Source organism: Poecilia mexicana, unplaced genomic scaffold, assembly GCF_051168715.1.
Source record: "Poecilia mexicana isolate PSO_F unplaced genomic scaffold, ASM5116871v1 scaffold_4, whole genome shotgun sequence".
NCBI lineage: Eukaryota > Metazoa > Chordata > Actinopteri > Cyprinodontiformes > Poeciliidae > Poecilia > Poecilia mexicana.
Genome location: NW_028263373.1, coordinates 20095020 through 20108792, shown reverse-complemented (window position 1 = coordinate 20108792; position 13773 = coordinate 20095020). Strand labels below are relative to the sequence as shown.

At 35.2% G+C, this 13773-nt stretch overlaps 1 protein-coding gene across 1 annotated transcript in view; it reads left to right on the top strand.

Moving 5' to 3' along the window:
• Positions 1–13773, top strand: part of nos1apa (nitric oxide synthase 1 (neuronal) adaptor protein a) — a 147608-nt gene that overhangs the window by 58096 nt on the left and 75739 nt on the right. The gene's annotated exons all lie outside the window — the stretch shown is intronic.

Below are 13773 nucleotides of genomic sequence, written 5' to 3'. Positions count from 1 at the left end.
TGATCATGTAAAATTACCTCAACAAAATTTAATACAATATAATAAATTAAAAACATCGTGTGACCCTGAGTGGGTTGTTAAAGTGAGAAGAGTGGATAAAAAATACTGTACAAACCAGGAACTGAATAAGTGGTCATTTGAAAGGCACTCAGCTGCTAAAGGCCATAATTACAGTGTGTGTATGTATACGTTTGTTTTGTATTTCTGTACCTGTGAGGAGTGCATGTCCCCACGAGGATTAAAAATAGAAATATTTACAGTTACTCTTAAGGGTTAAGGCTTAGCTTCAGGTAAAGGACTAGAAAGAAAATTCATATGAATTGACATAACATGACAACAATGACATTGGGTAACGATCATTTCCCTGACTACAGCCAGCCAAAGATTTAAAGTATAGAAGCACTTATTTCTACCACAAGACTCCAATTTTTTGTAGTTTGCAGCAGCAGCTCTCAATTCAATGTAAATGACAACGGATAGTTTTCAAAGAGTGTTTCCTTCCTCTGTGCCCACTGATTGCTCTCTGTTGCCTCTGGGCATTCTGTCTGCATTCACGTGTGAGAGTTTGGGTGACCTTGGCTCGTGAGTCTGTATTAGCAACAGCATCACATTCTCCTGAATGAAACTGGGTGCGGCAGCTGAATAGCATTTGTGTTTGGAGCCAACTTGGACACTAATCAGCAAGAATGTGTTTTGGTTGCTTGTCTTTAGAAGGAAGGGTGCTGGGTGAAGGACGCTGGTTTCTTGTTTGTTTGCATCAGTTGAAATGAAAATTCAACACACATTATCAATCTTTTGCCAATTAAAGAAACATTTCAGTCTTAATGGAAAGGTCACAACTGGAAAGGCTTGATAAGTAATGGAGGGTGTAATATAAAAAGAAAAAAAAAAGTTTCTTGGACTTTGTGCAGTGTTTTTTTATATATTCAATTGATTTGTGGTGTCTTTGAATTTTCACATTACACCTTCAGTGTTTGTCAAATTACTGAAACTCAATCAATTAGTTTTCATGTCTAAATAACATAACATTAAAGATTGTCGCTCAGTTTGTAATAAATGCAGATGGACAAATAATACACAAGCACACATACAAGTAGTTATTGCACCAATCTCTTAATTAAAATTAAAAATGTCATGTTTTGGCAGTGTTCAGTGTGGACTGATGTAATAAAGGTACAAAATATTTAGAAACTGTTATTTAAATAATCTTTAGGATAATTAATTTCAGATTTGCCAAATATGTTTCAAGATTTGAAGTAGAGCTGATCTAACTTGCAAGAAAAATATATATTTTTTTAAAAAACACAGTCCCCTTCTCTGCTTAATCATTTTTGTTTCAAGATTGTAATAAAACCATGAACAAAAAACACTAAAATAAAAGAAATTAAAAAAATAACATGTGAAATGGACAGAAAATTATTGAATTGAAATTTGAATGTTTTTGAAACTGTAATCTGAAAAATTATATATTTTGAAATGGAAAACATGCTTGAACTCATTTTTTATACTCTATATATATTTATTCTGATGGTGTTGATTGAAACAATAATCATGCAAGAACGTAAAAAAAACAAAACAGTAATATTAAAGTGTTTGGTTTCAGAATGTGAAACTGACTCTAGAACTTGAGACTAGAAGTTTGGCTTCTGATTTGAGATTGTGTTTTTGCAATACCAAACGCTGGGCAACTGATGTAAGATTGAAAGCTGGAGGGAATAAAGCTTAGATTAGCTGAGAGAAGCCAAGCAGAGCTGAATGCAGAGATGTGGAAGCCCAACTCACCAGGAGAATAGGCTGATGGTATCATACTTGTTCCAGACAGAAAAACAAAGGGAGGGAATCCAGGCTAGGGATGGAAAGCTGTGCAACATCTGAGCAAGCTGCAAAAGGTATTTGTGGCTGGAGACTACCAAGAGTTGAATTTAGTATTACAAACCCTTGTTTTATTTTGTTTTTATTTATTTATTTATTTATTTATTTTTTTTCAATTTTAGGTTTAATTCAGATTAGGTATTGAGCAGCTCTGCTTTAGTCCTCTTCTCTAATCAAAAATACAAAGTAAATTCAGAGAATTTCAGGTCTAGTTAATTAGAATGCCATTAAAAAGTTAATTCATTTCAGTAGTGATGAAACTTAAAAGCACTACTGAGCACTAAGGAAAACGTTGGACATTTTTTTTTTCCTTCCAACTTAATAGGAAGCCTGATATGATATAGATTTTTTTTTTCACACAGTGAGATTTTTCAACCGTTAATTTCTATTCACATTGATTTTTATGGCTGAAGGCTAATTTAAAATAATTATATTGCATAAGAGAAGTCATTAAAAATATTTTAATACTAAAACATAATTGCTAAATAAGCTGGCTGCTCTCTGCTGTATCCAACTGTAATAGTGGAAAGTTGTGTGGAAAGAAAAGGTTGTTGAACAAAAAACAGAGGTGCATCAGCAACAGGGATGAGTGTTGCTGCAACCTCAAGAGGATTTCAGACCAAATCCTGGGCCGGAAATTTAATAAAACATTAAATGTATAAATGGTTGAATGACTGGATTGTTGCTTAGTTGTCCAAAGTCTACTTATTTATTTACTTTTTTTTACTTTTCATTCTGGAAGGTTGATCCCAGAAATTGGTGGGAAAATGAAAAATACCAAAACCCAATAATGCAGATGAACTAAAGCCTACTTTAGTTCATCTGCACCTTTGGCTTCCTTAACCACTCTGGAAAGCCCTGAGCTGATCATCTCCATGTAATGCCGTGGATGCAGTAATTCATGCAGAAGGAGCCTCAACCAAGTATTGACTGTGCATGCTGAACACCACGTGGGGAGACTTTTTTATTGGACTAACATTGCTGTATTTATTTTTGCTTCATCTTATATATGATTCAAATGTACAGAGACTTATCAGCAAATAAACAGAAAGAGACACTTAGAATACACCCCTGACTTTGTTTTAGATTTTACAATTGAGTTACTAACAGAGACTGACCTTTCTGTATACCGAAATTGAGAAAATATTTAAGAAAATATTTAAGGTGTAGAAGGACACAAATGTGTACTGTTTTATTAGTCTTTTTAAATTATTATTCTTTCCCTTATAAAGATTTAATTTTATTTTTTAAATCACTGACATCCCCTGTATTCAATAAGAAAGGAGAGCTTACGTAGTGAAAGAGGAGATCTAAAATGTTGTGAAGGAGTTTGCTTAAGTTCTCCTTTAGCTCGGGAAGATAAGAGAGCAATGATAATGAGAAATCTAAACTGTGCTGCAGTTTGACGTCACCAAGACATTTTCACAGCAATGTGTATTTGCAGTGCAGCTATCTAATGTTTCTTTCTGTTCTAAACTCATTAGGTTTTGAAATTATTTAGAGTAAATACCCATGATAACCAAGGTTTTTTACTTCATATTGGGGGTTTTGGTTAGGAGATTAATAATAAAAGCTGATATTACCATAAAAACACCTCAATACTCATGTTTTCACATTCAGGGAAGGTTTTTTTTTGCATGTTTTTGTCTTGTTCTTCTCAGATCCTGGTAGAGGTTGGAGTTGTTACTGGAGCACACTCTGCAGGAATGTCAACAGATTTATCCGCTTCTCTCCCTGTGATCTTATGTATAAGCTCCACATCAGCTTTGTTTCTCTTATTCATGGCTTGTTGCTTCTTCCGTTTGTTTTCCCGTATTCAACTGATGTTTTATAAGATTTGTTTTTCTTCTTTCTGCCTTTCATTTCTCTGCTCTTCTGAAAAGAAAGACAGTTGCACCATTCTGTTTCATCAGTCCTGTTTTTTTTTTTGGATTAAAACTCCTGCCACACATTTGATCTGGTGACCTTCAGAGAACCTGTCTATTCTTAAATTCTGTGGTGCACATGATCTCTAGTCGGTGAGTTTTGTATGACTTGTGATTGGCAGGTTGAATATTGAAAATTCCTTTCTAGGAAATGTATTAAAACTAAAATCTCCTACCAGTTTGATCTTGTTGAGTTCAGTAAAAAATAAGATTAAGGTTCAAACTATATACTTGATGCACAAATGAGAATTATACCATAATCACTTTATGTATTTTGGATTCAGAATTTCTCCTGCTATCAAAATAAACCAGCACCACTTGTTTTCTTTTCTTTTCTTTCTTTGGAAATAAAACAAAGTTTCATAATTCCAACAAATCAATCAGTTGTAGAAGTTTTTATTTTTTTTTATTAAAAAGACACTATTTGTTTAACATGATGACTGATTTTTCCGTTTAGCATGGAAAAAAAATATTAACATTAAGTAACCAGCACAGAGACAGAAAGCAATGATTGATGACAGACAACATTAAATGTTTTTGGAGGGCATCTAGATTTGAAATATGCTGGTAAACATAAATTTCAAACTTTGCTTGACAAGTTCTCTTCTTTTACTGTTGCAGCTCCTCAACGTAACTTACAGTATTCCTGATAAATATACATGCATATTCCATGAAACTAATCTTTGTTCAAGATAAGGCTATTTCAGCCTTAAAGTGCTGCTTTTTTCTTTTCTGTGCTGTGAGCAGAGTCTTCACTTTGACTCTTTGATTTGTGCTTCTTCTAAACTGAATGGGGTCAGTATTTCCTAGTGAGCACCAGCTAAATGTGACTAATCCAGTTAAGTATGATTTATTCTTCCCTTACTTCACTTTTTCTAGGAGATTTGGCCTAGAAAAAGACAACGGTACATGTCTTTTATTCTTCCATTTTACAATGAAATTGATTTTAAACATGGATTAAATACAGGTCATGTTATGTGTTTGTAAAATTAGCATTCTTAAGCACAGTGCTCATCTATCAACTAGAGACTGTTGTTCCCGTTCTCTTAAACTCATGCATAGAAATGGGAAGTTGAGATCCACCGCAGTCACTCCTGTAGCTCCGTTGAGGAAAAACACCAGCATAAATAATTACCTCCATTCTTGAACAGTTTTGTGGTTTGTGTTTCAAAGTTTCATTCAGTCTTTTGTACAGAAGAAATATAACTTTAATGACCTCATTTCACATGCGAGAGCTCAGAATGTGCTTTTATCCAGGCACAGGCATTTATGTGTTATTTTAGTGAAGATTGCAAGATTCTTATATTAAAATAAAGCTGAGCTGCTAACCTTTCTCCTTGACTTAAATGAATTTAATCATCCAGCTGTCTGCTCCATGATTAAGCCTGTTCAGATTTGCCAAGTCTGTGCAATAAAATTTCCATGCTTTTCTTTATGTTGGCAAGCAGAGTTTGAGCTGACACAACATCTTTTCTGATAATGAACCTGTACTTCTGCCACTTTGTCTCTTTAATCAAAATACTGCTCTGTCTGTACTGTGTGGTTAGGTTACATCTGTGTCAGATGCATCCTGCTCTGGACAGCATTTTAGGTTCAGGGCCGTTAACTGGGCTGAGGAATAAAATGTAGAGGAAGAGGTGTGGAGCTTTGTGTCTGTTCAGAATTACTTGTTTTTTTTTTTCTCAGAGAACAGTGATTCTGAGTGTTCAAGTGTTAAAACACTAGATCTGTACAATATATTGTGACTGAATCATCACATGTGCATACACAGTATTAATATAGGAAGGGACTGTTTATACATTCATTTTATATTCCAAGTGTTATGATAACATAATGATAACTTACTGAAAATTAGCCTATTTCTTTTGAAACGTGGCTCAGCAGAATCATTTTAAGAAGTAAACAAATGAAACTGACATGAATAAAAATGATGGTACCTTTAGAAAAGATTGAAACTAATTAAACCACGGGGACATGTTAAACTAAGGTGTTTTTAAGCTTGCAATCAGTCAGTGTGCCTATTTAAAGGGTGACTTGTCACTAGGCTGTGTGGTGACATGGTGTGGACCACACTGAACATGGACCACAGGAAGTGAAGAAGCGAGGTGTTCCAGGAGAATTGGAAAGAAAATTATATAGAGGTATGTAAAGGTATAGGCTGTAAGGTCATCCCCAAGCAGCATGATGCTCCTTTGACTACAATTGCACATATTATTCAGAATTTTAGGCCACAGAAGGAAAAATGATAACAAATTGAAGAGAAGGACAATACAAATGGCAACCATAGAAACCAGAAGAAAATCCAAAGAAATTAAAGATGCACTCCAAGGTCAAGGTACATCGGCCATTGCTTGAGCCAAAGTGGACTTCATGGGAGATGACCAAGGAGGACACCAATATTGAAAGCACAGCATAAAAAAGTGAGACTGGAATTTGCCACAGTGGATGGTGACAAGCCACAAGGCTTATATAAATATAGAAATATTTTCTGATCACTCATGCTATGGTTTATGCCTCAAAATATTACTCGCACCATATAATAAAATGGTAAGCAGTTTCCACCAGACTCAAACAATTAAAGAGCCTCTCTACTTCAACCAAAATGGGATGCTTTCATGGCTCTGAGACGAGATTCTCCTGTGCTTTCAGGGTGACACTATGCTGTAGTTCCACATGTTTCATGTTGCAGAAACTGAAGCTTTCAATGATTTCCAATAGGAGGACGTTTAATGTGGAGAGATATTTAATACCGTTCAGTTCAGATTTCATGCCCGAACATGATGCTCGTGCTGCAACAGGCAAACACAGACATCTAAAGTCTGATCTGGCACAGGCGCAATATTGTATCGATCGTAAGTAACTGTGCCACTGGTGATGATGTGTGTGTATGTGTGTGTTGCCTCTTTGCTTTTGATTTATAGCTCCTGTGTTTTCACGGGCAGCAATTTATCGGAGGAAAAATGATCGAGGCATTCTGCAGCAACCCCACTTCATTACTCAAACATCCTATCGCAGGCCTCCTGCGCGATGGATTCAGCCTGTTAACAGGAAGGGCTTATTACCATGGTTAGCTGTTAAGAGTGTGAACGAGTGTGCAGTCATTGAGAATCTGGTTAATCCGGCGTTTCACTGTCTGTTAATAGTTACTCAGTGCCAGGCTGAGGTGCTTTACATTTGTACAGCAGAAGCTGGCTGGTCTGTTGGTTTTGTGTTACTGAGACTTCAGTGAGTTTAATATGACCTAGTTAGATTGTTTTTTTTTCCTGCTCCCACCTCAACACTTAAACTCACTGAATCTTATTGTGTTCCCCTCTCTGATTCTCTCACAGTTCATGGAGGATCTCCAAATAAGTATTTTCCTTTAGGTGTACTTCACCCACGCATACTCTGCCTTATTGCTCCCTTTTCCGTTAAATGGCTGCTCTGGTTCACTTCAAGTTAGAATCGTCTGTTCTTTTTGTGAATTATGGTCAGATTTTTATGTCTTCTTTCATTCTGCTTGTCAGATCTTGTGCACAATTCTTTAATAGCAATTATTCAAACCAAATCTGATAATTTTGTGCCCTTCGGTTTCCTTTCTTGTGTATCTTAAATAAATGTATGAAAATGTCTCATTTCCATCATTAGCATACCTATTTTGAATGGTTTGCTCCCTTTTATGCAACTTCTCGGAATTTGAATCCATAGACATGAACGTCATTCATTGATTTTCAGTGCAAAATGCCCCAGTCCTGACACAAATACAATCTATCCAAAGCTAGTATCGACAGTAAATCAATTAAATAAAAAAAAAATCATAAAATATTCAGTTTGTTTATTTTTTGAATAATGATTTTCACAGATTGAGTAATCTGTAAAATACAGTTGTTACAGTCTGACAGTGCTGTCTGTCAAACAGTGTCCATGATTTGACAATATCTATTGTTCCACTTTCAAACAATACTTTGTTGAAAAGGCAGAGAAGATACACAATTTCCTTAGACAAGGACAGTGACTAAATGTGCTAAAAATACATCAATAGATGTCTGCTTTTTGGAGCAATAAACTCAGAAATACAATTTGATTGAAGAAACTAGAGGTAATGTTAACTCGTGAAAACAGAATAAGGGATCAAACCCATGCATTCCTTATTCAAGTCCCTTGTCTTAGATTCAGAAACTAAATTCCTATGCCTCCAACTTTGCCCAAAGTACCAGCTTTCCGGTTGTGCAAAACCAAATTTCAAATAATAATTTCTACATATTTTGGAGACACTGTGCACATGTAATGTTTTAATTGTAATCATCCTTCAGATTTGCTGTTAATACACACTAAGCAGGAAAAAAAAAACATATTTAATTAAATTTAACAGCATGTTTATATTATGCATGACTTTTAATCTACTTTTCCTTCCACAATGTTTACTGTTGGTCAGAATTATTTTCATTCTACACAGTCAAGCAATGCTGAAAAGAAAAGTTCGACATTTAAAAACCTTTAGTCAATAAGTTGGCCTTTTAGGGTTCATGAAATGTTAATTAAATTGCTCAAAAAAGCCAATCAGAGTTGTGAATAATTGCTCAAGTCCTCACCTACAGATGAAGAGTCTTGACCTTTTCATCTATTCTGTAAGACATTCAATTGTGTTTGACTGTAAATATTACAAAAACGAATAATTGATTCCTGTGAAATCATTTGCTTTTAATGTTTCTCAGAGCCAAAGATTCAAATCTGATATTTTTAGATTTTTTCCTCAATATCTGAATGATCTAAAATAAAATAAAAAACTTATTGATTTGTTTATCCCATTTAGTATAAGAATTATATTTAGCAGAAAGGTGTTCAAGTTGACCCCATATTCTTTAATTCACAGAATACTTTTCAAGGTTGAATTGTGAAACTTTTCCTCAATCAACTATGTTTTTTTATTTGACATTTTCTTGTGTGATTTTTGTCAGCAACAGCAAATAGTGACATATCCTCAAGAGAGGACAGCACGACTGAAAACAAGGCAGACTACCCCTTTAAGTTCAAGATGAAGAAGTTTGCTGCCAGCAGTATTTGCAGTTTGATTTATTTTCACTTTTAACCAGCATTTATGTCAGGACTACCTCTCTTTTTCAAAGCTGCTATCTGTTTGATGTGTCTTCACCTGGATGTTTGGCAGCTGTTCCTCCGAGAGACGGTGGATAAAGATGTATCTCTGCCGTCATCTGTGTTCCACTGAGGGATTTGTCAGCTAAGCCAGCCAGTTAAGCTCACTTTTACTCACTCTCAGCTGCGCTTCAGCAGTCTGACAGCCAGTAATGTTGCTTTGTATCTTTCTGAGACTTTTCCACAGTAACCAAGAGTTGGGCAGATCACAAGAGCATGTCCCCAGCTTTAGAAAAAGCAGAGAATTTCCTTTTATCCTGTTGACTCACTGTGCAGGATTTAAGTGAAGGCCACAAAACAGATAAAAAGGTTAAAATCTATCTGTACTGTAATGGTCAGTATTCCAGCATTGGATAGCAATGATTGTTTATAAGGTTGTGTTAGTATTCTGTTTGTGATTGTTAGCATAAACCTTAAAGCTATTCATGCAATTTAGTTTTCTGTTCCTCCGTAATTCATTAATGTCCATAGAATCTGTTTCAGTAAGTTGTTTATAGGTAAGAACATTTTCTATTCTGTGTTATAATGAAATTGTGAGTTTATAAAGAGGCTTATGTTTCAAAAACATTTCTGTTGACATAAATATTAATTTTGCTGCTGATAGTAATTTGTACCAGACTATACCAATTATATAGTAGCTCAGTTTTTTTTAAAGCATTTACTATGGTTGAAACATATAGAGGGTGCATTTTTATTTCTATTTGCATAATCTATAGCAATAAGGCACTCTTCTGATGGATACCCAACAGGTTTTATGTCAGATTTAGGTGAAGAACTGAGATGGCCATAAATTATTTGTTTTGAAAAAATTCTTTATAGATTTGAGAATTGGTTTTGGAGCATTACCTTTTAAGACCCATCAACAATCCCATGGTACAACAAGGAGTCTTTTACGTCATGTATTCCAACAAGGTTGAGGAAAAGAAACCAGCTCGAGATTTTTCACTGATTTGTCCTGTAGTTGGTGGGTTGCCAGTGAGTGAACCAGGTCATGCCCGTGCATGGCAACTTTGGCCCAGGGCAGCTGCAATGTAGTGCCTTGCTATCATCTGTGTGCGAATATGTTCATGAATGTGTGAATGACTGAATAAAGTGTGAAGAGATTTAGGACGCTATACAAGTACAGGCCACTTACAACCTCCCAGCTCAATGTCTGTGGTGACACAAAGACAAGATTCTCCAGTGGCAAAATAGCTAAATAAAATGGGCATCTGCATAATTTCATAGCTATATCCCAAGATAACAGGAAGACATTGAGTTCTACTTACAAGTGCTTAGAAACTCTAATTAATGTGAGCAATGAATAAAAAGTACTACGACTACATTCTTTCCTAAGGTAAACAGCGATTCCGGGAAATGCAGAATTGTGCCATTTTGAAACTTAAGAGATGCTCAGCTTTTGACTGACAAGAAGCATAACTTTGCATTATTTGTAAAAAATCTGGGCAAAACTTTTCTATGGATATTTTATGATGATATGGGTAAACTGCAACTTGAAGGAAACTCACTGGCTTTCTCTCTTGTATGTGTCTCGTTGGTCATAGTCTTGAGTTGTATCACACATGGCCATTCAGAAGTAGTAGGTTATAGTTGTAAGTACATGCCTCACAATGGGCAAGGTCTAGATCAAGATAATAAAAAAAATAGGCCTGTTTTAAGAATTAGTTTTCTTTCACTTCATTGCCATCTGCTGGCTTTGACTTGGCCATCATTATCCTTCAGTGTTTTTTAGGATTTCTGAAAGTTTTGTTTGAAAGAAAAAATCATTTTCATCCAAACAAATGTGACAGTTCTAATTTAGTCAGCGTCTTAGGTAGAACATTTTGAAGTTTTATTTAATTTATTTACTCTCTCACTATCTGTGTGTGTGCTGGAAAACAGGCCTGATTATGCTTGTTGAATCAGTAAGTAGTTTTCATTGGGGCTTTTAATCATTGTTACAGTTTTCAAACTAATAGATCATTCAGATTCGTGTTACACTGCAGCCACATATTTATAATAAAGACAGGATGTGAAACCAGCAGGTTAAAACAAAGCAAGTAAGGTCCTTGTAGTTTATGTTTCTAAGCTATTACAGACTCACTCACTGTCGTTTTTGGGATTTCTCACATTCAGTCTCGCTCTGTTTGACAGAAAAAAAAACCCGTTTTGGACACTGATGTTTTTTTGTTGCTGACATCTGCAAAAGAAAACTGAGTTTGTTGATCAACATCACACTGAATTTAAAAAAAAAAAAATCTGCTTGCCCATAATCCAAAAAATGTGATATGACAGAATATTTATTTACAGTGTAAACAAAGGGCTGTCACACAGTGGTTTTAAAGGTCAGAAATAATTGTCAAAGAGAAGTTTAGGGTTATAACAGAACCCCCAGTAATGACAACAGACCACAGTCCTAACTCGCTTCTGCTCAAATAAACTGGAGGACCACAAGATTAATATATTTGAACAGCTCTTTGAACAGCCTTTAGACAGCATCACTCAGAAAGAAAAATCAGGTACCGGTTCTTTGGTTCAGTGGTGTTTGTATGCGTGATTGAATGAGTCACAGCAGTGAGCCGTGTCTGGCATTTGACCATCTGCTAAGCTGTGTTGACGAAGAACACCATCCATACGACGCAGCCTCAGCCAGTCTGGCTTCCAGGAAATACACCCAAATAAATACCACAGAAATGTCACTGGGTGAACAGATGAGTATCCTGATTAAAAGTACATAATCTCATGCACAAAAAGCAACATGCTCATGGCCAAACAGCTAGATGTGCATTTTGCCAGAGGCATGTATTTATTTGTGTAACCCCCCTCTTTTTTTTTTCTTTTTTTTTTTACTCTTGTCTGGTTTTTCATTGTCTCAGTGTGATAAATTACTCAAGCCATCCTATACTAGGTCCTTTATTATGACTCTAATTACCCAATTACAAAGCTGTTCTGCCTCATGTGTTTCATACTCTCTACAGTAAGTTGATATTCAGATTCACTGTAATAAAAAGAACAATAAGAAAACCTAATCAGAATCAAGTCACAGACGGTAATAGCAATATAAACAAGGACGTTGTAGTTTAATCAATGTGCTTAGTTTGCACATAAAATATGTAAACATATCAAGACATAATAAATAGCTTTTAAGGATCCATATGAATTTTCTAGTGGGGCTTTATAGAGCAATTAAGAACAGTCAGTAAGTTAAAGGAATAAGCAGCCTATTAAGAATCTGGATAGAGTCGCAGATTGGTTTACTGAAGGCTCTCGCCAAGTCCTCCAAGAGAATACAATAAGAATAACAAAAAGTTTATTATTGCCATTTGTTTTGTTTTTTTCACACTGAAAATGTAAGCACAAATATAAAAAAAAATGAGAACAAGAGACATGAAATCCTGCTTTCAGACTGCAAATGTGTGCTTTTTTTAATTGTGGTATCCTTCAGGGGACAGTTGGGACATACACAGTAAAATTTTATACTTTAGTGACAATATGCATCACGCTCAAAATTTTGAAACTGGGACTTTCAGTTTCAGTTGGATTTGAAGAATATTTAAGAGTAAACTGAAAAGAATCCCTTGAATAAAGCTAAAATTTTGTGTTTGAGAGATTGAAAACACATGCAAAGATTCCAATAAATGGGACTAATGTTTGAAATCAATACAAAAAAAAAAACCTGTTTCCTTAGGGCGTTAATAGATGGAAGACCTCTGAAAGCACATATTAAGTATAATCTTAGTCAAGGATCAAGAATCACTAGAGTACTAAGTAAACCCAAGCAGATGTTAGATTTTACACGGTGTTATATTCTATGCTGCACATTGGTGTCACCTTTCTAAGTTATTGAACTGAGGTTTTGGGAAAAAAATACATGTATGTACTTACATCCAAGTTGATTAAGAGTTAAGCCGTGGTTTTGGGGGTAGGGATTGAAACCATTATTGCTAGGTTGTGGTTTTTACATTAACGATTGGCCTTTATTTGGGATAATTAAAGATGAGGCCAGTGCACTTCTGGATGCATTATTTAATGAGCATCCCTGTGGGGAGATGTCTGTTTATAAGGTTTTAAGGTTTTGGCAAACAACTAAGAATTTTTTTTTGTTTGTTTTGTTTTTGTTTTCTTTATCAATTAGCCATGGAGCCAATGTTGGGCTTTGCACAAGACCATCATATTACATAGTGCTCAAAAACAAAATAAAATATTCATCCGGTCTCGCGCATCTCACAGAAGGGTGGAGAGCATGCAAATTAGTTTCACGTTGCTTGGGAGTTTCAAAAAGAGGTCTGAGTTGTGTACAAAGACCTTTAAGCTTCTAAAATTGTGGCTGGTGTCATGTAAAGCATCAGAAGGTTGTTGGGATTTTCTTTTTCTTTTGTATATTTTTAAGTTAAAATAAAAACAGCCTCATATTCACAGTCTCTTAGATTATTATTATTGCATACATTCAACATTTTCTTCTCCCTTTCATGTTTTATTTTTTCCAGCGATAGTCTGTCATGAATTAGTATGTGCGGATCCCAATACATACACACTTCTTCCTCCTGCAGGTTATTATTTATTGGTTTTTTTTGTTTTGTTTTTTTTGCCTTTCCCTCTTTTTTCCGACTTCTCTCTTCTTGTGTTTACATGCTCTGCAGGATGTTATTTATCTCTTCACAACTGGTTTCTGTAATCTTTCCCCACCAGCAGAACGTTTTTGCACCTAAACCTCGGTTATGTTTACACTTTATTTTTGTTTTTGTGAACTTCCTGTTCCTGGCTGAACAAAAAGCAATAAAAATTGTCTTTCGGATGTATTCAAATAACCACTCCACCAAATTAAGTAACATCTTAACATGTTTGTTTCTTACAAAAAGAAACA